We start from the raw sequence: 24892 nt of genomic DNA, 5'->3' as shown, positions 1-24892 counted from the left end.
AACTATAATGATAACATTTTTGAAAGTGATGCTTAATTATAAGAATCACTTATAAGGTCTGTTTAGGTGAAGACAATTCAGTAAACCCAAGTTTGCAAAAAAATTTTTAAGAAAAAAATCTAGATCTGCTTGATTTTATTTTCAGATATAATACTTAAAAAAAAAACTCAGTTTAATGACTGAGCCAGATATATATATATTTAATTTTATTTTTGGCTATGCTGGGTCTTTGTTGCTGCGTGCAGGGTTCTGGGGGGGCTACCCTCTAGAGGCGGTGCTCGGGCTTCTCGTTGTAGTGGCTTCTCTTGCTGTGTAGCCCGGGTCCTAAGCCACGCAGGCTCAGTGGTTGTGGCTATGGGCTCTAGAGTACGGGCTCAGCAACTGTGGCACACAGCCTTAGCTGTTTCGTGTCACGCGGAATCTTCCCGGACCAGGGATCAAACGTGTCCCCTGCATTGGCAGGCGGATTCTTACCCACTGTACCACCAGGGAAGTACCGATATTTTTTTCCAAGAAGGAAAATGTTAGATTCTAGGAGGACTATACCTGCTAATTACACCTTTCAATTTGGATAGGATCATGGATTTTTCTAAGGGTTTAAAATAACAGCATTTTGCTTTCTTGATAGGTGAAGCTCATTGTTTTTAGTTCAGTAAGTGTATATACTCTAGGAAGCATTCCTAACACCTTCCATTGGTTTTAGGCCAAGTAATGCGGTACATCTGGACTAACTCCCCTCAAAGGAGGAATTCCTTTGCCATTGTATCTCTTTCTTTTCTTTTCTTTTTTTTTCTTTTGAGTTGTTCTTTTGGCTATTGTGAACAGCACTGCTATGAATATTTGTGTACAAGTTTTGTCTGAACACCTGTTTTCAATTCTTTGGGGTTTATACCTAGGAGTGCACTTGGTGGATAATATGTTTCTTTTAGCTGAAGTATAGTTGATTTACAATGTTATATTAGTTTCAGGTGTACAACATATTGATTCCATATTTTTACAGATTACTTTATTTAAAGTTGTTATAAAATACTGTCTGTATTCCCTGAGCTGTATATTACATCCTTGTATCTAATTGATTTCATACCTAGTAGTTCATACCTCAATCTCTTTTCCTTATCTTGCCCCTCCCCCCCACCCTCTTCCCCCTGGAAACCTCTAGTTTGTTTTCTGTGAGTCTGTTTCTGGTTTGTTAACATACATTCATTTGTTTTATTTTTCAGATTCCACATGTAAGTGAAAACATACAATATTTGTTTTTCTCTGTTTGACTTACTTCACTAAGCCTAATACTCTCCAGGTCCATCCATGTTGTTGCAAATGGCAAAATTTCATTTTTTAAAAATGACTGAGTAGTATTCTATCCAATACTACTATAAATATATATGTATATATAATCAAATTTTGCCTATTGTAAATAGTGCTGCTATGAACATATGAACATTGGGGTGCATTTTTTCAAATTAGTGTTTTTATCTTCTTTTAGACATATACCCAAGAGCAGAGTTGCTGGGTCATATGATAGTTCTAGTTTTAGTTTTTTGAGACCTCCATGCTGTTTTCCATAGCGGCTACACTAATTTACATTCTTATCAACAGTGAACTAGGCTTCCCTTTGCCCCACATCCTGGCCAACATTTACGATCTGTTGTCTTTTTTTGTATTTTTCTGTTCTTGTTTCATCTCCCCTGGGAAAATGGACTTCTGTTCTTCTATGTGGAAGCAATACAGGATAAAACCTGTCACTGTTTTTCCATAGCTCAAACCAACTAAGTTCTTTGTTATTATGGGCAGGGAACATATTCAGGATGGACTTGGCCTATTGCACAAATCAGACATAAGGAATATGTTTAGTTCTGCATATGCTGCTTCTAATCTGCAAATCTGCAGCTATCTTAAAAAATTCTTCCAGATTTATATAGAAATTAGAACATTATAAAAACTATCTTGCATAGTCATATACTCAACAGAAAGAAAACTCACTATATAGAAAATTTGAGAGTCAATGCCTCTCCAAATTGAAATGCTCTTGAGAGATTATGCAGGCCTCTACATCTTGCATGCTTATTTAAGATGAAAAAGGAGAAAGAAAATTTACAGCAACTTTACTAGCTAGAATCCTGGATTTTAAAAAGCCCTTTAAGAGCATTTAATGTCTAGGCTTCTATGAAATAGCCTCTCAGTACACAGGTGAGAGAACTCTTTCTACTGTCCCTTCTTGGATTTAATTCTTAAGCCCCTTCAGGCTACAAGGGCATTAGTGAATATCTAATAGTTCTGCTTTGGTCACATAGGGAATGGAAAATCCCACAGACATTAACAGTGCCAAGCCAGGGTGGCTGGGGTTACTTGAGGTTGCGTGGGGAAGGGAGAGGCCCAAGATTCTGAGATGTGTTAAAGCAGAATTACCCATCTTGTCCTTTCTGCTTCTTCCATTCTTGCTTACAAAGAGCCATGTCTTGATCTGGGTGGAATGTAAAAGCCAGTCTGAAGGATTATGCTCTGATGAGGATGTAGGAGGTGGGGGAGATTTGGCCCCATTTGCAACTCAAGATTTTTCTCTAGGGGGAAGGGAAGGGAGCACTGAATCTATTTGCCTTCTTTATTAAACATCAGCTACCCAAACAAAATTGGCTTGTCTAAAATTTGCCGTTGGTATAAAACTTTCAAGTTCTAATTATCATAGCTGGTGATGGGGTAAAAGTGGAAGAGAAATTCTAGAAAAATAATCCAGCCTAGTTAATATTATAATAAAGCTCTAGTAATAGAAAAGAGCAAGTGCATGCAAATGAAATTACCTTAGTAGCAAAAGATGGAAATATAGTTTTGAAATTTAATTTTGTATTGAGAAAAGTGATAGCCCAGTCCAGTGATGGTAACACTAAGATGAAAGAGATTCCTGGAATGATGTGAGGACTTTTTCTCTCTCTTTCCAATAGAGAAACCTAGATTAGTTTTTCTATATTCCACTCAGTATAGCCGTTCTAGATAGGAGTTTATATTTCAAAATGAATCATTGTACAAGATAACTTGCTGATATGGCTGTTAATATGAGAGCATTTCATTTTAATATTTCCCAGTAGAAGAAGGCATGCCTTCTTTTCCAAGAATGCATGGTGAAGGTATTTGGGCCTTGCATTGCTGTTCAGTATCCTTAGGCAGAAATATGACAGATTCGCGCTCTCTTGTTACCCTTCTTCAACAATGCATGAGTCATCTAAAGGAATGAGTGAGTCTGGGTCATACCACCTTCAGTCTTCTTGTTGGCTGTGCATTCTTGGTTTTATACTCACCCAGTCAGGCTGAAGTCATAACCTTTTCATGTTAGGAAGAAAGAACACCTGGATAGTGGCCAATGATAATCTACCTTATCTACTCAACTAAATTCCATGTAATATCCAATAACATATACTCCATCCTCCATAGTTTGACCAGGCTTTGGAGCTATTAAACTGTTTTATGTCCTTTGCTTTGAAAGTAGTGTTGATGTGCAGGATTTGTATCTAATATTTTTCTCTGGGCAGTTGCTCAACTCTGCATATAAGGAATTTGAGTGAATTGACATGTACCTTCTTGAAATTAATTTTTAATTCTTTAGTATATTTAGCATATCATATATGAATAGAGTGATCATATAATTTATTATGGGGGCTTCCCAGGTGGCACAGGTGGTAAAGAACTCACTTGCCACTGCAGGAGACCTAAGAGATGCAGGTTCGATCCTTGGGTCAGGGAGATCCCCTGGAGGAGGGCATGGCAACCCACTCCAGTATTCTTGCCTGGAGAATCCCATGGACAGAGGAGCCTGGCGGGCTATAGTTCACGGGGTTGCAAAGAGTCAGACACAACTGAAGTGACTTAGCATGCAGCACGCACATAATTATGGTATTAGGAAAGCCTTCATCTGGGAAAATGGTCAAGGAGAAGGAATACTGGGACAACAAACATGCACTGAGATGGCCCCAGGCAAATTGAAACTATAGGTCATCTTACATATGAGCAAAGGGCCTGGGAGCAAGGGACTGAACTCCAGACATGTATTTTAAATGAATGGCATGACACAGAACTGCACCTTCTCCTCAACAAAGGTACAGAGTGTTTTTTAAATGAAATCTATGTCTATGAATTGTCCTAGTTGTTTGGCCCAGAAAGAATGAAAGCCAGAAAGAAGTAGAACCTGCAGGATGTTGGCTGACCTCCCAGATCATGGGAGGTCTCTGAAGGTATAAGAAAGGTCTCTGCTAGCATTTGATTTCAGTTAGCTTAATGGAGAAAGCTGAATTTTGAAAGACGGGGCTGAAGAAATATATTCTCTCTCGTGGTTCAAAGAACACATCACTAGTTCATCTTCAACACCAAAGGAAAAGTGAAATTATAATCTTGTCATTTTCACCAACATCAACCACGGTGTTATGAGTGAATTTTCCCATTCCTTTCTCCTTTTTCTTTTCACAGGACTTTAAGATGTATCACTGATTTTAAAACACTTATAAAACTTATTCTACACCTATTATACCCTATGATAATGAAATTCTTAGGAGCATTAGGACTTCACTGTGAGTGCTTGAACATACATGTGTTTTTACCGGCTTTCCCTATTTTGTTAAACTCATTGGCTACTTGGTGGATTGGAGCTATTTCACTGACTTAATTTGGAATTTGACAGTTTCTCTCTAATGTCAGTTAGGAGCCATTTGGCATTGATCATTCCCCTGGCAATAATCCTAACTAGCATTTGAGTGGGTCATGTCATGTCAACTTTGCCAGGCTTTGGAGATCTTGTGCTCTGATGTGACTGATTGGTGGTTCCACTGCCTTCTTCCAAATGGCCTGACAGATGACAACCTTCTGCATTCAATAACTTCTCATTTCTCTGCTGGATTAATTTTTAAGGTATTTTGAATGGCAATTGGTGAAGGACAATTTTGATTGAAATTCATTCACAGGTAGTACTACAATGTTAAGCATTACTACAAATATCTCCATAGAGGTGATTTTACGTGGGCAGGTACCTTTTTACATAATTAAGTTTGCACATGTTCAGGTAGTTATCATAAAGCATAAGTTATGCTTCTAGGGGCTGGCAAGTGGCTTTTCATTTAATTATGCAATGAATACCTGATTTCAAAAACTTAAAATGTTGACAAAATATGCCCATAAATCAAGAAAGTATGGTCATGTATTTGTCTGGTTAGCTTTGCAGAGGAAATAAAAGCCACTGAAACAGCCAAATGGCAAAAATTTTCATAGTGACAGAATAGATAAGGTAACAAAATAAGCCTTCACTTATACTTTGGTTGTTTTCATCCAGCTTTTTAGAACACGGAATAATTTCAGGTGATTGCACATTTCATTTTTAAGAAGCTGGACTGTGGTTATGGTTATGACTTTATAAGGTAGTCAAATCAGTTTTAACATGGTATATTAACAACAGCAACAATGGATAACATATGAACTGCAAATAGTAAAGACACATGGATCTAGGGATAGTGTGAAGCATGTGGTGGGACCTTGTGACCTGATTAAGAGACTGGCTAGATCTGCTCAGGATCATCACCCTTTCTTCTCCCAAATGATGACATCAATTTGACTCTCATTATCTTTAAGGGACTCTGCACAATCCTTTTTTATGAGTTATGCCTAGAGCTTCCTGCCTGTTTGCAGAGCCTGTGGTTTGTGTTCTGCAGGCTTACCCTCCACCTGCTGTATCGATGTATCTTTGCGTGTTTTACAAACTTAGAATGGCATTTGGGCTGCTTGGCTTCAAACCTTGCTTGGTGATTATGACAACAGAGTTGTTGCTGGAGAACTAGTGGGAGCTTCTTGTTTGCAACTGAGTAGGAGGTGGCACCTGCTGGGCAGGACAGTGCAGGGACAGTGAGGACAAGGAGGCACTCCCCCACATTTCTATTTCTAATGAGTCTTCTTCATGCCACAGAGCCTATTACTGCAGAGTATTCTGCCTTGTTCATGCTCCCCTACTATTTACTGGATGTTTTAAGAGGTGCCAACTCAGCATTGCCAAAAAAATGTGGCCACCTATTTAAAAATCAGTTGTCTCTTTAAGTGATCACGTGACATCTATCATCTGGAACATATATGCTCCTATATATTAAGAATGTATTCAAATATATCAGGTCCAAATGTGCCAAGAAAAGATGCCATAGGATAAAGATGTCCCATGACAGTTGTAGGGTCTTAGCCTGTCACTTGTCTCAACAAGAGCAACCTTGAGGCTGCCTGTAGATTCAGAAACTGGATGGCATGTCAGGGAGGTTGGGTACACAGGTCAAGTTGAAGAGTGGGTGTGTCTGAATAGGAGTAAATGAACACAGCAAAATCTTTGTATTTAGAAATGAAACAAAAATGGAAGATAAAATAGAACTTAAATAAAGGCCCTCCTCCTGTGAGGCTAGAATTTACTATACAGAGAGAGGGCTCAACGTACAGTGATGGTCTGGTCAGAGACAGAGCAAAAACAGCTCCCTGAACGATGGAGGAGGCGGAGGGTCAGGTTGACGTGGGTCCCTAATGGTGTAATTTAAGTTCTCCATATGAACAAAAGCTTATGAAACTCCCAGAATTATGTGGGGTCAGATAAACATGCACACACACATCCCAGCTTCGAGCAGTCTCGCTTATCATCCTTTAAAGAAACTTTAGATGCTGCACATTCTAGCACTTGGAAAAGCCACCATTTGCACACAGCACTCACCAGAGCTGTCTCTCACAGACTGGATGCTCATCCAGTTACAGGCATTCTTCACGGGATTCTTGTTAATGCTACAATGAGCCGCACCACATCCCCACGCCTGTGGAATGCATTTGCCACTTCTGCTTTTACAGATGACGATAACGACCCCTGAGGAATGATGTGCCAGTTAAAACCTGAGGGGAAAAAGGTAATTGGAATCCAAGACCTGACTTGCTTTTCGTCAGTCCTGCCTGCCCTGCTGGGCTGTGCTATTCCCAGCTCTCATACTTCACTTCCAGCATCTAGGGAAGCTTGATATCGAAGTCTATAGAAACTTCCGGAAAGAAGAACTTTTTAGTTTATTTTTAGAGGTTGACCGCAGATGAAGAACGACCGGGACCAGATGTGTTTTCTGAGTTGGCAGACCAGTACCTGATGGCTGTCATCTGCAGGAGGGTGCTTCTGTAGTCTCGGTCGCTCTGCTAATGTTTTTTTCTGTTTCCTCCCTTCCTTGTTTTGTTCCTTTCCCCAAATTAAACCTAGACATGACCTACGCTGATGAAAACAGGAAGATGAGGAAAAGGAAACGCTTTTGATGCTTTTCCCTTGGAAGGTCTCATCCACGTGAAGCTCTCATTCCACTGGGATTGGAAGGTCTACGAAATAGCCTTTTCGGGAAGGCTGGTCCCCAGGGAGCCTCTGCTGGCTTCTCTGGTCGTCACTGGACAGGCCACATCATTGTGATGCTGCAAATCAATGTGCCCTGCCCCTCACAGGGAGGAGCTCACAGTGTGGGATAGAAGTGTTGGTGAGGAGGTGGTGTCTCCAGGACATGGAGCTGAAGGAGCTCGCTGAGAAAGAGGAGTGAGAATGCAGGGCCTACTTTTCTGCTGTGAGGAGTAATAACTGGAAGCCTGGGGCAGGCTGCTCTGGGGCGGGGTGAGCTGGGGGAGTGTCTGGATGCTAAGACACTCATCCTGCTGCTCGGCACTGGTCCACCCAGAACCTGCCTTGAGTTTAAAGGGGAGTGTGCTGGGTTTTATATTGAATGGCTTCTATTTCCTCCATTGCTTTGAATGGATATCATCTTACATTTTCCCTCAGGGTAGCTTCTATTGCTCTCTTGGCAGGATTATCTTAATTTCACACTGATTCTAAACTCAAAGTAGGAAATGTTTTAGGTTTTATTTGTTTTAAAAAGCTTCTTTTTAACATCCTGCATGTTTCAAGATTCCTTTGTTTTTCTGTGGATAGCCAGAGCATTTAGAGAAGAAAAGAAAGTTGTAGCTGGTTGTGTTAGCTGGTACCATCACATTATTAGACAAAATCATTATTAAAACACTTACTCCAATACTATACTCTCCACTTTGATTTGTGCACTAATATGTAGTTAATTTGTTGGCTCCCAACTCATGCATAATTAAAATGACCATCACTCTTTTTAGTATGAGAAAGTGATGTAAGTTAGATATTGCAGGGAATTTGCAAAGGATAATCAAACAGAAGCTTATAAAATGACTAAAGGATTTAAAAGAAAGAATTACTAAAAAATGGTATGATTAGAAAAAAGAGAGGAAGCAACATATTTAAATAACTCAGTATGCTTTTCAAATTATAGCCTTTGAAAGGTCACAGTGGAATTTAACAGGCTTGTGTTGAATACTAATGCATTACACTGGTTGAGTTTCCAGCTGGAAAAGAGTTGGTTCATCTTGCAGTTCTGAGCTGAAGTAGCTGGAAGCCAATCCCATGAGCATGCGTGAGTGTGTGCAGACAAGTTTTACTGGTATGGGCATTGTTGTGATAGCCTACATAAGGTGTATCAACAGATGAAGGAGCAAGTAATTGACAGCAACAAAACAAAGCCAGACCAATCCCTGGAATCGTGTCTGTCCACAAGAACTTTTCAAAGGGCTGATATGGTGGGGTTTTCATTACTGGCCGGAGGGTGATGGTACTGGCAGTCTTACTGATCTCAGTGTTATTCATGTAACTTTGTTATTCATTTTACCTTGTGGTAAAATATCACAGAATGATTGCCCTAAAGAGAGTGCATTCCTGAAGTCAGACCCTGTTTCAGAAGGAATCAGTGAGATCCACTAATAAAAATAAGTGTTTGATTCTTATTTTCTTCTTACCAAAGACCAATGCCCAGTAGAACCGGGGTTTACATTCTGTTTGTACCACTCAGAGTAAACTTGAGCAAATCCCTTAACCTCTCTGAGCCTCAGTTTTCCTCACCTGTAAATGAAAATAATGATAGCATTTCACACAATCATTGTGAACTTAGAATTTTAGATGCATGATCCATGCTTAATATATATTTTAGGAACGCTTATAAGTGACCTCTAAGTGAGGTCTGAGAATTTGACTCCATAGACATTTACTAGGCACCTATCACTATTGTGAGGTAGGGAAGAAAGATTTTGAAGACAGAAAGATGAATTATCCATAGATTCCACTTTCAAGGAGCTTGAAATCTAGTGTAGTGGAAGAATGATGCATGGTCTTGATATGGTTGATGCCAAAAGTGAAGTACAAGCAAAGTGGTACTGGATGGTTGATCAGGGAGCCATAGATTCTGATGGGTGGGATTGGAGAAGACTTCACTGGGGAGGTGGCATTTGAAGTGATGCATGACTAATTGGTGTGTACTTTTCCCTAGTTCAATTTGTCAGCTCAATTTATTCCTGATCAGTTTGTCATGATAATTACGATGGCAGTGAATGGCACACCCTGGCCTAGGTGTCTAATTTGGGACATAGAAATCATATTCCTTCTTCCACATATTTTGTCTACTTCATCATTACCAATTGTATTGATTATCCATGCAGTAATTTGGGCTTGAAGAGGGAAGATGGTCTGCAAAGTCATTTTGAGGGGATATGAAAGAAAAGGAACAAGAAAAGATTTCCCAGTCTCATCCAAGATTCACTGCTACCTAGCAACTAAACACTCAAAGACAATAACTTGAAAGGGTGTTTGAAAAGAAAATTAATTGAAAGGCAAGATGGTAAGTAATAATAGCTAATGTTTACAGAGTGCTTACTATGTGGCAGGTGCTCTTTTAAACAATTTAAATATATAAATTTATTTGTTCCTCAGAACATCCTTGTGAGTTAGATAGCATTATGCTGCCCAAATCACAGCTCAGGAAACTGAGTTAAGAAAAAGTTCAACAAACCGTTCCCAAGACCACACTGCTAAGTAGAAAGAATTGTGCTCACGCTCCCTCGTGTCAGACTCTTTGTGACTCTATGGACTTCGCTCCTCTGTCCACGCAGTTTTCTAGGCAAGAATACTGGAGTGGGTTGCCATTTCCTCCCTGTGGGATTTTCCTAACTCAGGGATCAAACCCATGTCTCCTGTGTCTTCTGTATTGCAGGCAGATTCTTAACCACTGAGCCATCTGGGAAGCTCCATAGAAAGACTATTAATTTGCAAATTAGGAGATGGTGCCATTTTCACATCTGAGTAAGAGACCTTGGACAGATCATCTAGATTTGCAGAGGAAAGCAAGGTAGTGAATTTTCTTCTTTCTTCTAATTGTGCTAAAGCTGTTTATAATCATTGTTAGATGCTTTAAATATTTTTATATACCATGCATTTAATATTTTAATTTAAAGAAATTTAATTGAAAGTAGTGAAGGAGGAAACAGAACAGGCTCCATCTTGAAAGCAGGACTTCGTCTTGGGCTGGACTGTAGACTTTAAGCTATATGCCCAGTATCTATGGAAACGACATACCAACTGGAAAACCAGGCCCCCAGAAGGAAGAGCCCGAGGGCTCTCCGTTGCCTAAAAGAATACCCTAATTATCTGTGTAATTGAATAGAATCATTCATTCTATTATGCTTATTGGGATATGACCACAAGCCTATTGATAATTGTCCACTGTTAACCACCCAGGCTTAAGGCAAATGAATCACGGGTTAACTTTGATTGTATCTTTCTTTTTCTTTTGTTCAGACTAGTTTCAGGGAATTTTGGGAGGTGGGTTTGGGCACATACGCTTAGGGTATATACGGTTTTCACAAAAACTGGCCGGGGTCCTTGGCTAAGAGGAGACTCTGTGTTGAGCCTGCCGGTGTAATAAACTGCAGTCCTTCTGAGTGAGTTTGTTTTCTGGAAGGTGTGGCTACAAAAGTAGCTCTCCATATTTCTTTGCCTTCCTGTGTAAGACACTTAAGAACATTAATACAAAAAAGTTTTATTAAGAAAAATTAATAAGAACTTCAGTTAAGAGTAGACAAATTTGTATCAATATCAGTAGTATCAGTACACTGATAATAAGGAAGGTGAGAATCATACCTATTGATTTTTTTTCTTGCATCTTTGCTTCCTATTTGTTTGCCTACATTTCTCTCTTGCTTCAGTGTCTCCTGGGGATAATTTTTGTACTCAAATATGTTAGAATTTACATACACACTGTTATTTATTATAGGACAATGTGGTCATTATTTTTATGCCATCTTTTTTTTTTAAATTACATCCCTATTTTCATTGGGTCCTAACTAGACAAACAACTGTATTTTATCGTCTGTATGAATGAGTAATCCAAACAGAAATCTGAAGGGGACAGGTGAAAGATACTCACGTGAAGAGAAAACATTAAAAAATTGCCTGAGTCAGAATGGCAGCTCTCTTCTAGGCTTTCCCAGAAGGCTTCACTTCAGTGAACTGGAGAAGGGCTCCGATGGAAACCAGCCTTCCTGCAGACTGGGCTGGCTGAGTCACTCAGCCTCTGGCTTCCCCACACAGGCTGTGTTGTCAGAAAGAAGCCCAGAAGATTGATGGATGAGAGTTGTTTCACTCTGCGAGGCTCCAGGGAAGGCTTTTGGGGTCCCACTTGGTGTGATTTCAAGCCCATCCTGGAGGCACTACTCTCCTCAGAAGAACTTTAGAATAGAGCATTGTTTGAAAACAAAGGCTTGGAATTGGCCCCAAACAAATGCATGAGATTTGGAGAGGAAATCTAAAAACTCCATGGGGCATGATATTTTGCCAGCTTGTTTTCCCTAGAAGCCTTTAGCCTAACAGAGCTTCCCTCATGTACTGAGACATGAGAAGTTAATAGAAATTCTTGACATCTTACATTTGGATGGACAAGTAAGTCTCCTCCCTGACTTACTCTTAAAATGAGCTTCTCAAGTGCAGGGATACACTCATAATCCTCTGATTTTAGTCATGCATCTTTCCTTCTGAAATGTCTGACTTCCTTAAGGTCATTCCCCCAATTTAAAGCATTCATACTTTGTATTTTTTCCTACTTCTCAGACTGTTTTGATTAGTCGGGACAGCCATCCCTTCTCTTTGTGATTCACTTGTTATCCCTCCTCTTGTCTCCATTTCTGGCATGCTTTAAACTTTGCTTCTTGACCCAGGTTATATTCCATTCCTCACTTCAGTGCTGGGGAGGGATCCTGTTTTATGCACCTTGTTCCAATTGGTGGCTGCTCATCCATTAGGAGTGATGAGGAATGTCATGAGTGAGACACCCATAGTCAGCCCGTGAACTCACATGGTGCCTGGGCCAGCCTATGGCTGGGTGTAATTTTCCACTGCAGCTGACATGCACAAACACATGCACAGTGCCTCTGGGCTGTGGCCACATCTGTAATGGAGGTGGGAGTAGGACCAACCCAATTGCAGGGCCACTGCAATTCTAGAGCTCTAGTACCAATGAAATTTATCATGCTTTGATGAAGAAATGGGAAATAGGCAAGTCCTCAAACTCCTTTTAAACTAACATCCCTCTCCTACACACACTCCGCCTTTGAGGATGCTCTGGAACAGTCGGCAGCTATCACTGTTATGCCCGATGTCCGAATCCCCGAGCGGGAAGAGAGAAAGCTACCAAGAGACAATGCAAAACGCAAGAAGGGAGTTTATTGCTAGCTCGAGCTAGGGCCCCCGCTGTGTCCAACGCAGTGGCGCACAGGCTGAGAGCCCCGAGCCCGGTTTTCTACCCATATTTATAGAACATCCAATTTCAAACATAAGCAGGGGTCATTTAGCGAAGCGGATTGGTTACATGTTCGCGGGGGTCTTTTCATTGGTCAGACATTCGCGCGCGCGGGATCTTTCCGTAAACAAGTTCTGATTGGCTGTATCTGGGTGGCCTGATAGTCTCTGACTGGTTGTGTCTTGGTGACCTGATAGTCGCCTTAGTTGCCAGGGTGAGGGCCTGGTCTTCCTGCTTCTGCCTCCTATCATGGCGTTATTTGCTCTTCCTACATTCCGTTTGGTCTTCCTACATCACCACATCTGCTTCTCTTTTGCTTTTCATCCTCATGCCTTAAAACCTCCCGCAATCACCAGCAGTAGAAATGGAAATTGAGTTACCTATATTTGTTGTTTTTACCTTTTTCTTTTTTTCTATCTCCCTTTCTTCCTTCCTTCTGCTCTTTCTTTCAGTTTTCTTCTGCCTTTCTTTCTGTCTCTCCTCACTCCCTTTCTTCCTTCCTTTTTATTTAATGGAATGTGGAATACTTTTTCTTAGTAATAATTAAAAGATTTATTTAGTCTCTTTAAGATAAGCTTGTTTTTAAACCATTTTTTAAAAAAATCCAACGTTGTAATCTACCCTGTTTCATATTACTTTTGAAATGGAGCTATCTGTTGCTTTTATGACTATCCCTAGTATTGCTTGTTTATGATAGAATGTCAGTTACATGAAGTTTTTGTAGCTTCTGGGACTTGAGACACAAGATAGAATACCAAAGCTTAGAAAATTCTATAAAGTGTAAAAATACCTGTTTCTCTGGATACTCACATGTCCTCCCACATTTCAGGAATGCCTTTCATATTTAAATCCGTTTAAAGAGTTATTCATTGTTTAAAATGGCAACATTAATACCTTTCTATTGTACCTGTTAACAATACTGAGCTCCACACACAAAGCTAGCACACACTCACAAACTCTTATTATCTACAGCCTTGAGTAATCACATTGTAAAAAATAAAAACTTAAAGTGGTCCATTTTCAAGGACAACTAGCCCATAGTGACAGCCTGCTAACGGAATAGCCGTTAGGATACCTGCGCTGGAAATCCAAACAAAGGGAGAGTGGAATGCCTTGGACTTTTTCATGGGCTCATTCTATTGGTGAATTCAAAACATAAGAACAGGAAGAAGTGCTTGGTGAGGATAATAAACCCAGGTGACGTTCTGGAAAGATTATTAACCCTGTAGTACTCAGCCAGGGAGGAACTTGCCTGCAGAGAGGATAAAAAACCCATTGTAATGACTTTGGGTGTGCCTGCCCACCAGACACTGGATCTTGCAAGATCGTCAGTTATTAAGGCCCGACTTATTGTTGCGCCTGGTTGTCTCCAAGTCCATTCCTTGGGTTTGGGCCGGTGGGCTTTATTTCCCACAACATAAAAGGGTTTGTGTTTATTTTCTGTAACTTTCTCTAGGTGGCTCAGTTGGTAAAAAAAAAGATCTGCCTGTAATTCAGGAGACTTCCTGCAGTGCAGGAGACCTGGGTTTGATCCCTGGGTTGGGAAGATTCCCTGGAGAAGGAAATGGCAACCAACTCCAGTGTTCTTGCCCGAGAAATCATGGATAGAGGAGCGTGGTGGGCCACAATCCAGGGGGTCGGCTTGCAAAAGTTGGACACACTAACTACTCCTACTACATAAAATTATATTAAAATGTATATTCACAAATATAGGGAGTTTGCTTTGTATTTTTTTGGATTTTAGTTTTGCTTGTTTTTACAAATATGTGTGTATAATTTATTCAACCATTTCCCTATTCATAGACATTAGATGTTTTTTGCTTTGTTTTACTTCCCTTTTTAACTACTAGCAATGTTGCAATAAATATCCATCTATATTATATAAATTTAAAAAATCTGTTCTTGCCTGGCTTCCAGATTTGGATGGTGGATTCAGAAAGTTGGCCCTTATATAAATCTGTTATGATACATTTTCCTTACATAAAAAATTAAATAATGTCAAATATCTGTGACCTTCTTGATAGAAGATTATAGCAGAGGATGGCATGACTTCAAATCATTTTAAATTTTATTTAGGTACGCAACCTTCTTAGGACAAGTTACTACAGGCTCCTACTCCTCTGTCTCCATCTTTAAAAAATGTAAAATCTCCTGAAAATGAATAGATTTAAGAGATAATAATAAATTATATGTTCAGACTTTAAACATGAATACAGAATGTCAACTAAATAGGGATAAATGTGTTAATGCAAGAAATCTATGATTTTCTAAAAGCAGGTGTCAAAGCTTTATTCAACCTAATTAAGTTTTGCTTTATTCAGTCTTGCTTATTGTACTGCATGAGACCTGCTGTGTGTTGAGAACTTTTAGGAGTATATGGGACTTAGTAGGAAAGATAATGATTACTTCATTCTTCCATCTAAGTTTAACTTCACTAAATCAAGCAAATATCAACTTTACCCAGCCTTGCTGTATTTGCAACCAGAGACTAGGTGAACAACTTCTCATTTAATCATCAATACCCCTTGGAAGATCAAACCAACCCTCAAATACTGAATAGCCCAGTCTGGAAAGGTAAGTACCTTTGGCCTACATAGCAGCATGATTGTCTATCCCTAATTATCTGTTTAGACACACACCAGCCTAATACAAAGTCCTTACATACTCTAACCTAAAATCTTAGATCCTTGCCAGGGCAGAAGTTCTAAGAATTCAAGGAATATTATGAAATATTCTTTTAAAATCTTCTTTAGCTTGTCTCTGCTCTTTAAACACCTCCTGTTGACTGCTACCTCCACTCATAAGCTTATTTCCCATATTCAAAAAATTTCTACTACAACTGTTGTAGTTAGGGCAAAAAAATGAATTTTTTTCAATGCCATTTTTTCTGGGCTCTCTTGGAATATAGCTTCTGCTTGTCAAGAACTAATTCTAAACACACTCGTGAGTAGCACTGAACTGGTAGTCCCTGAGTGCCTGATTGCAGTCACGCACTTATTCTCACAAAAAACTGATGGAGGCAGTTGCTATAATTATCTCTGTTTTACAGATGAGGAAGTTGAACCTCAGAGAAATTAAGTAACTTGCCTTAGATCACATCTTTTGGTTATTGCGGCAGAGCTAAGTATTAAACCCAGCTCCAGCTCTTTCTACTAGAATTACTGGATGTCATAGAGTGACTGCTAGCTGCTGTAACAAGTAGAACCACCAATACGTGACAGCTCATAAACAACTGATGTTTGTTTCATGCTTTCGTAAGAGTCCAAGGCAGATGTTCCTGGTCTGTGGGCAGTTTTCTCAACAGCATGATTTCAAGACCTAATCTTCCATCTTGTGGTTTTCTTATCCCTAAGAACTCCTTCTTGGGCTTCCCGGGTAGCACTAATGGTTAAAAAAAAAAACCCATCTGCCAGTGCAGAAGATGCGGGTTCAATCTCTGGGTCAGGAAAATTCCCTGGAGGAGGAAATGGCAACCCACTCTAGTTATTCTTGCCTGGACAATCCCATGGACAGAGGAGCCTGGCAGGCTACAGTTCATAGGATTGCAAAGAGTCAAACACAACTGAGGTGACTTAGCATGCACACAAGGACTCCTTCTTAACCAGAAAAAGGAGAAAGAAGCATGGAATGGGCGACATAAGAGGTGTAAAAGGAGCCAGTCCAAGTGTTGCACAGTCTAATATGGGGCTTTATTTCCCTGCTGAGGAGGCTGGGATATGAAATCTAGCTATTTGTCTAGAAAGAAGAGAAAGCAAATTTGAATGTACATCCTAGTAGTCTCTGCCACAATCTCCCTATTGGTTCACAGGGTGGTGACAAAATATATGTGTGGTGGAGCATAAGGAAGTAAAGATACAGAAAACAGTCCTGTGCCCTTCAGGAATTCATAATTTAGTTTGGGAATGAGAAAACTAGTCTATAATGAAAAGCAAAGGACACGTTGACATAATGGGAGACAATTGTGCTATAGGAATTCAAAGAATGGAAATTTGACTATGGGAGGGACTAGACAGGATTTCAGTTATATCTTGAAGGGAAAAAGCAAGGAAGATTTAGTTCCTGAGGGGAAGACAAAATTATCTTATAGTAAGGAAATGGCCCATATTTGAACCAAAGTTGAGACCTCATTTTAAAACTTTACTAACCACCATTTTCTCTTGGAATCAGAATAGATGTAATACTTATCTAATTGACCTTGGTCATGTCATGTTCTAATATTTTACATTCTAATAGCAGAGTAAACAGATCAATAAGGGTGACTGGCCACAATTAGGAATATGAAGGAATTTTGCATGGATGCTTTTGCCTTAAGCAAAAGGCTTGTTTCCATTAAGGTATATTTCAGATCATCTGTAGAATAGTATGTCACTCTGAACTGCAGTCTACATTCCTTGATCTAGAGACATCATTTTGTCTTTAACAGAACCATGAAATTCTTCCACTGATAGAAATAGTCTTATCACATTCTTAATTTATCTGGTTTTGCCCAGTATATAAGCCTCTTTTCAGACAGTATCTAATCACTTTCTTATTTTATCCTGGGAAGTAAGAATAGTGCACTATCAAATGCACAAACCTCCTGAAGGCGTTTTTCACTGGTGACTCAAGAACATATGTATTTGTTAGCAAGTGAGTAGGAGAAAAATATCCACTTCATCAAGAAATGCCATAAAACCCCTATTCAACCTATGGGGAAATCCAGGGATGTAGTTGGAATTTCTGCCCAAATATCTAAGACTCAAAACAAGGAAGTTAAAAGCAAACATCTCTTAAATATGCTATTGGATTAGAAAAGAAGAAAAAGATCAGAAATGGTGGTCTGTGGGGGCATTAATGACTTTCTGAGCCGTTTGGATAATCCCTGATTGCTTCCTCATTAGAAGCTGTGGTGAGGGGTGATCTTGGCAAATACATATTGGTTAGTGAGATTCTCTATTTGTGCCTTTGATTTGATCACATCCTATTCCAGAGCCTGCTTACAAAGAGAGCTACCTCCCCAGCATTCATTCATGAGTTGTATCTACACTTCTTGACAAGTATTTCAATATCATATAAGTGATTCCAGCACATGCTTCTTACTCCAGTGGGAGCTGACCTGGGTCAGATGTCAGGGATAAGACTGGGGGTTGTATATCTGAATAAAAATAAGATTTGAAGGTGGAAGGAACCCACCTTGTAGATCATAGGAAAGATCAGTTTAGTTCTAGGTGGGTTTCTCTAAAAGCGATTCTCCACCAATTTGTTCACATGGAATCTCTGCTTGTGCCAGAATGATGACTCCTGATTAACTTGGGCTCTACAAATGGAAGGGGGCTTCAGGACAAGGTAAATAAGGTGTGTGTAAGTGTAGCCAAGAAATGAAAAGATGCTTACTCATTGGAAGGAAAGTTATGACCAACCTAGACTGCATATTAAAAATCAGAGACATTACTTTGTCAACAAAGGTCCATCTTGTCAAGGCTATGGTCTTTCCAGTGGTCATGTATGGATGTGAGAGCTGGACTATAAAGGAAGCTGAGCACTGAAGAACTGATGCTTTTGAACTGTGGTGCTGGAAAAGACTCTTGAGAGCCCCTTGGACTGCAAGGAGATCCAACCAGTCCATCCTAAAGGAGATCAGTCCTGGGTGTTCATTGGAAGGACTGATGTTGAAGCTGAAACTCCAATACTTTGGCCACCTGATGCGAAGAGCTGACTCCTTGGAAAAGACCCTGATGCTGGGAAAGATTGAGGGTGGGAGGAGAAGGGGATTACAGAGGATGAGATGGTTGGATGACATCACCGACTCAATGGACATGGGTTTGGGTGGACTAAAGGAGTTGGTGATGGACAGGGAGGCCTGGCGTGCTGTGGTTTATGGGGTCACAAAGAGTCAGCCATGACTGAGTGACTGAACTGAAGTGAAGTGAAGCATATAGCAAGTTGGGTCTTTGCATCTCAGCCAAACGATAGTAACCTCTGATGATGTTTACTCATTTGACAAATATGAATTGAGCTCCTGTGATGTGTCTATCATGGCAGTTAACTCAACATGCAGTGCTGTACAAATGAAAGCCTCAGTACTCATCAGACACACAGTTTTATGGGCATGATAGACAAAAACCAGTCAACAAACAAATAAAACCCAGAAATTAATAACGTGTGGTAAGTGCAGTGAAGAGAAAGAATGGAAGGCTGGTCCCTCTGAGGGGGCACCTGCTCCGAGAGGGTGGTGAGGAGAGCTCTTTGTGAGGAGGTGATATTTCAGAGGGGTCCTGAAGTGGGGAAAGGAGAGGAGCCAACCCATCATCAACAACAAGGGAGAAGAGGAATAGAGATCAGGAAGGGATGCTACTCAAAATACTGAACTATTAGCAGAATAGATCACCAGCAACCACAGTGCTGGAACTGTATCTCTGATGGTCAGATGCTGGTTTTATGTGTCAGTATACCTGGATGATAATAAAAATATTGAACTACTTACTAGTAGCATAGACAACCGGTGACCACAGTGCTGAAACAACGTCTGTGATAGTCAGTGTAGCTAGTCTGACTATAATGATAATAGTCCCCAGTTATGCAGACACTAATTTAGGTGTTGCTGTGAAGGTGTTTTGCAGAGGTAATTTAACATTCATGATCAGTCGATTTTGAGTAAAGGAGATATCCTATACAATCTCAGTGAGTTTGAGTCAGTCAGTCAAAAGGCCTTAAGAGCAGAACTGAAGCTTCTTGAAAGAAAAGTTCTGCTATGGACCGCAGCTTCAGTTCACTCTGGCCCTTCTAGTCTGCCCTTCAGATTTGTGGCTTATCTTGCCAGACCCCACAAGTGCATAACACAGATCCTTGCTATAAATCCCTTATTATACGTCTCCTGCTGGCTTTGTTTCTCTGGTTGAATCCTGACCAATGTAGTGTTTACAGGCCTCGCATAGAGTCAGGCATTACTTCTTTAGGAGTGTGGAGATCTAGGACATTCCAGGAAAGGGGCAGGATATATGAATGTGGGAGTGGGTAGGGACATGGGGTACTATCACTTCCCAAGGGGGTGGCGAGGTATTTCCCTGCTTTCATGACCAATGCAAGTGTATGAGAGTATGCTGGGTGAATATCAGCTAAGTTTTTCAAAAAGTGGGAAAAGAATGTGTTTTGACCCTGAGGACAGAAAGTATCTGGAATATTCAGTGAAACTAAAAGGAGGGCAGAGAGGCTGGATATTGTAAGCAAGAGAGAGTGGAAGGAAATGAAGGAAGACAGGGCCAGGTGGTACAGGGCTGAGAAGTACAATGGCTCTTATCTGAAAGCTCAGTGGAACATTGCAAACAATTGAGAGGCTGCTTCCTGGGTAATAAATTAGCCTGGGGCTATAGTGAAGCCAGATGCAGGAGGACATAGAGTGCCTAGGCAAGAGTTTATAGTGGTTTGGGTAAACATGACAACAGTGAAGATGCAGAGAAATGGATGGTTTCAAGATATATTTTGCAGATAACAATCTGAGTCATGTGAGTGCTTGATGATAAACAAAATAAAACAGAACAAAACAGTAGAGGGGGCAGATGACCCCCCATTTCTATAGGGGGTGATAAAGAGATGAGTATCTGTGAACGTCACAGGAAGGCTTTGCAAGTCCCAGTCGGTAATCCACTAAGTGTAGGGTGAGGAGTGGTATTGTTTAGGGTTGGGGGTGTGACAAAAGTGCCTCTTGCACTGTGATCAGGCAGGCATCTTGTGATTATGGGATGGAGATTTCACCTCCCCTTCAGTTTTCCACTCATTCTTGCCCACACCCAGTCTTTGTCCCTCTAACCCATTTCCTTCTGCCTTGCATGTGACGTGCTCGTTTCCCCACTGTGATTTCCATGTTGTTGTGAAGGAGTGTGTTGTATGTTAGATTGCTAGACTTGTTTCATGCTACGGAATTTTTGAAACACCAAGGTTGTTTCTATATGACTGTCAGAAATATTGGACCAGGCCCAAGAAATGTGTTTTGTCTTCATGCAAAATGAGTGAGGGACACTTTGACATCCCCCAGAAGAATGTCTTGTGCTGAGGTTTTAAATACACCTTAACTAATCCTTGAAAAAGGTTAGAAGCACAGGGTTAGTTGACATGGACCTGCTTAAGAAAATCATCAGTGAGGCCAACAGGATGATGTTTTTCAAGGGTTTGAGGCTACTATTGTGATTTATACTCAAATATTAAGTGATATGTGCTGAATTATGTCACTCTAAAAAAATAGATGTGTTGGAGTGCCAATCCTCAGTACCTGAGAATGTAATCTTATATGGTGATAAATTTTATAGAGGTTATTACATTAAAGCAAAGTCATTAGGAAGGACCTTAGTCCAATATGACTGGTGTTTTCATGGGAGGGGAAGTCTGAACACAGGTGTGCATAGAGGGAAGGTGAGCGGAAGCAACAGAGAGGAGACTGCCGTCTACAAGCCAAGGAGAGGGGCCAAGAGCAGCCCTTCCCTCCCAGCTCTCAGAAAGAGGCTACCCCGGTGACACCTTGAGCTTGAACATCTGGCCTCTAAACCATGAGACAATAAATTTCAGTTATCTAAGCTACCCAGTCTGTGGTACTTTATGAAGGCAGCCCTAGAAGACTGATTTTGTTAAGTCTATAGATTAAACACTCAAAAAGATAGGCCAATGCTTGGGCTAATCAAATTCAGCCTCTTTAACCTAGAATATCTAGATCACTGCTGATTTAGAAAAGAAGTACATTCTTGTAGTGCTATTTTGCTAAATGAATTTAGATAAATGTTGTATAAAAATTGGCTTCATCTGATGTAAATGATATAATTACTATGTATGATTAAGGACATTTCTGGATTTTCTATATGGTCATACAGATCAACTTTGGTAGTGATGCTGTATCGTTTTAACATCTGTTATCTTACAATATTAAGATGAGTTTCTTCTTTTTTTGTTTTTCTTCCTCATGTTATTATTTGGTGCAGCCCAGTGTTGTGGCTAAGAATTAAGTCTTTAGGTATTAGCCTTGTGGACTTAGGCAGGTTCCTTTAACCTCTTGGTGCTTGTACGCCTTGAAGGGTTGCTATGAAGAAAAATAAATAAATATAAAGTAATTAGAACAATATCTCATGCATAATAAATACCCAGTCAATGTTACCTATCGTTGTTCCTATGAGCCAAGCATTATTCTAAGGTCTTTGCAACTCTAATGGATGGTACAAATAAAACACCTGTTTATCGATGAGACAGTTGAAGCCATAGAGAGACTCAGTAGTGAGCAAGTTGGGATCCAGAATTTACCTGGGCTGTTTAGAGGCCATCATTCTCACCAATATACAGTAAGTCCTCATGAAAAGTCTCAACAAAGCTAGCTTTTTTTTTTTTTATCATATCCTTACATGTTTATTTTCCCAAATTAACTCTAGAATTTTCTAGAGTTCTAAAATGCCCTGGTTGAATTTCTATTGGTTTAGCTTTAAATTCATGAATTACCTTGGAAAGTATTGATATCACAGTATTTGTGTCTTCTTTTGTATCCCTCAATAAAATTATTCTGTTTTTTATGCACATCCTTTTCTAACTGCATTCCTAAATATTTTATGTTTTTGTTGTCGAATATTTCCTTTTTTCTTACCCTTTTGTATTTCCTAGAGAATGAAATTGAAGGAAAAATAAATCATTAAGGGGGAAATTTCCTGATACATGCCTTATTTTACACATTAAATCTCAATTAACCCTCACAAAACTCTGGCTAAGTACAGCTCATTGCTTGCTTTGTGCAGACAACTGCCTGTGTTGTGGCTTCATGTTGTCAGAAAACACACATGGCTGTTTTGCTTGAGTTGTTTCCAGACTCACAAGCAATCATCCTCAATGGGATTTTGATGCTGCCTGGCAATTCTGTACATTTCTTCAGTCCCTGCCCTCTACCTACTCTCCCCACACAACTATTAATACTGCAAATCTGTGCTTTTTAATCAGACTCCCAACACCTCTTCCCTATCCTCCTTTTCATTTCTGCTTATCTGAGAAAAAATGAAGAACTCAGAAGAGGCCATCCACATCTTTTCCAGTCCATCTACCAACTCCCCACTGTGGTCCTCCTCATTCACTCCTGTTGCCCTGGATGCATTGCCATGCCGCGACTTAGGCCAGCTCTTCTCTTTGTGTTCTAGGTCCATTACCTCTCACCTACTCTTGGGAATTTTTCCAATAATTCATTGTTCTTCCTCTGCCCTGCATCAATTTTCCCTTCTTCATTGGATCACTGTCAGCACACATAAAGCATACTATAACATCTCCTGTGTTGAAACACAAACAAAACAGGAAAACAAACTTCTTTCTACTCCACACTCCCCCTCCAGCAATCACAGTGTTTCTCTTCAAGGGACTGTGTATTTTTATTGTTTCCAGTTTCTCTCCAGTCTGTATTCTCTTTCTTAAGTATATTATAAATCTAAAGGTGTTTATATATTAGATGGTTTTTCCATCTATTGCAGCTGCTCTTCTTTTTGATTTTAATATTGCCCTCTTTCTTCCACAGTGAGAACCCTTTCAACTTGGCTCCTGTGTTCTTTTGATAATAACCCATTACTCTTTTCTAGTTGTTTTTTTTTTTTTAAGATGTTCTTGACTCATTTCATGTATTTCCTGCCTTGGATTTGAAGTGAGCCTTTTCTATAATGAGCTTGGTTCTTTCATGGGAAATGGTACCTTGAGAAGCACAATTTGGTGACTAGGGGTACTGATTGCTACTAGTGTCTCATAACTTCTAGGCTTCTATAGTGAACAAAGCTAGGAAAAGTGTTTTTGTTTCTGTTTCTTAAAGAGGAAAAAATTATGTCATGAGTCCATACTGTTTTAACAAATTCAAATGTAAGATTACAGACTTTTACTTAGCTTCTTTGATTTTTTATTTGTATTCCATTTCTCTTAAATTGAAAAATTTTGATTCCTAGTTGTAATATTGACCTAATTATTTATTTTTATCTCACAATATATAATTTTTATTTCAAAGACAGAATATAAATACTTTCAAAATAAAAATATAATTAATATAAGATAGTAAACCAACATTAATACTAATGAATGTAATTTAAGCTTTATTTGTCACTCATTTCGCTCTTCAGTTCAGTTCTGTTGCTCAGTCATGTCCGACTCTTTGCAACCCATGGACTGCAGCACACCAGGTTTCCCTGTCCATCACCAACTCCCACAGTTTACTCAAACTCACGTCCATTGAGTTGGTGTTGCCAACCAATCATCTCATCCTCTGTCATCCCCTTCTCCTCCTGCCTTCGATCTTTCCCAGCATCAGGGTCTTTTCAAATGAGTTAATTCTTCAGCTTCAGCATCAGTCCTTCCAGTGAATATTCAGGACTGATTTTCTTTAGGATTGATTGGTTGGATCTTCTTTCAGTCCAAGGGACTCTCAAGAGTCTTCTCCAATACCACAGTTCAAAAGCATCAATTATTTGGCCCTCAGGTTTCCTTATGGTCCAATTCTCATATCCATACATGACTACTGGAAAAACCATAGTTTGACTAGATGGACCTTTGTTGGAAAAGTAATGTCTCTGCTTTTTTAATACACTGTCTAGGTATCTCAAAACTTTTCTTCCAAGGAGCAAGTGTCTTTTAATTTCATGGCTGCAATCACCATCTGCAGTGATTTTGGAGCCAAAGAAGTAAAGTCTATCACTGTTTCCATTGTTTCTCCACCTATTTGCCATGAAGCAATGGGACTGGATGCTATGATTTTAGTTTTCTGAATGTTGAGCTTTAAGCCAACTTTTTCACTCTCCTCTTTCACTTTCATCAAGAGGCTCCTTAGTTCTTCTTCACTTTCTGCCATAAGGGTGGTGTAACCTGCATATCTGAGGTTATTGATATTATTCCTGACAATCTCGATTCCAGCTTATGCTTCATCCAGCCCAGCATTTCTCATGATGTACTCTGCATAAAAGTTAAATAAGCAGGGTGACAATATACAGCTTTGATGTATTCCTTTCCCTGTTTGGAACCTGTGTGTTTTTCCATGTCCAGTTCTAACTGTTGCTTCTTGACCTGCATACAGATTTCTCAGGAGGCAGGTCAGGTGGTCTGGTATTTCCATCTCTTGAAGAATTTTCCACAGTTTGTTGTGATCCACACAGTCAAGGGCTTTGGTGTAGTCATTAAAGCAGAAATAGATATTTTTCTGGAATTCTCTTGCTTTTTGATGATCTAGTGGATGTTGGCAATTTGATCTTTGGTTCCTCTGCCTTTTCTAAATC

Source organism: Odocoileus virginianus, chromosome 14 (genome assembly GCF_023699985.2).
Source record: "Odocoileus virginianus isolate 20LAN1187 ecotype Illinois chromosome 14, Ovbor_1.2, whole genome shotgun sequence".
NCBI classification, from domain to species: Eukaryota; Metazoa; Chordata; class Mammalia; order Artiodactyla; family Cervidae; genus Odocoileus; species Odocoileus virginianus.
The sequence above is the reverse complement of the archived record's forward strand: the minus strand, read 5'-3'. Positions refer to the sequence as shown.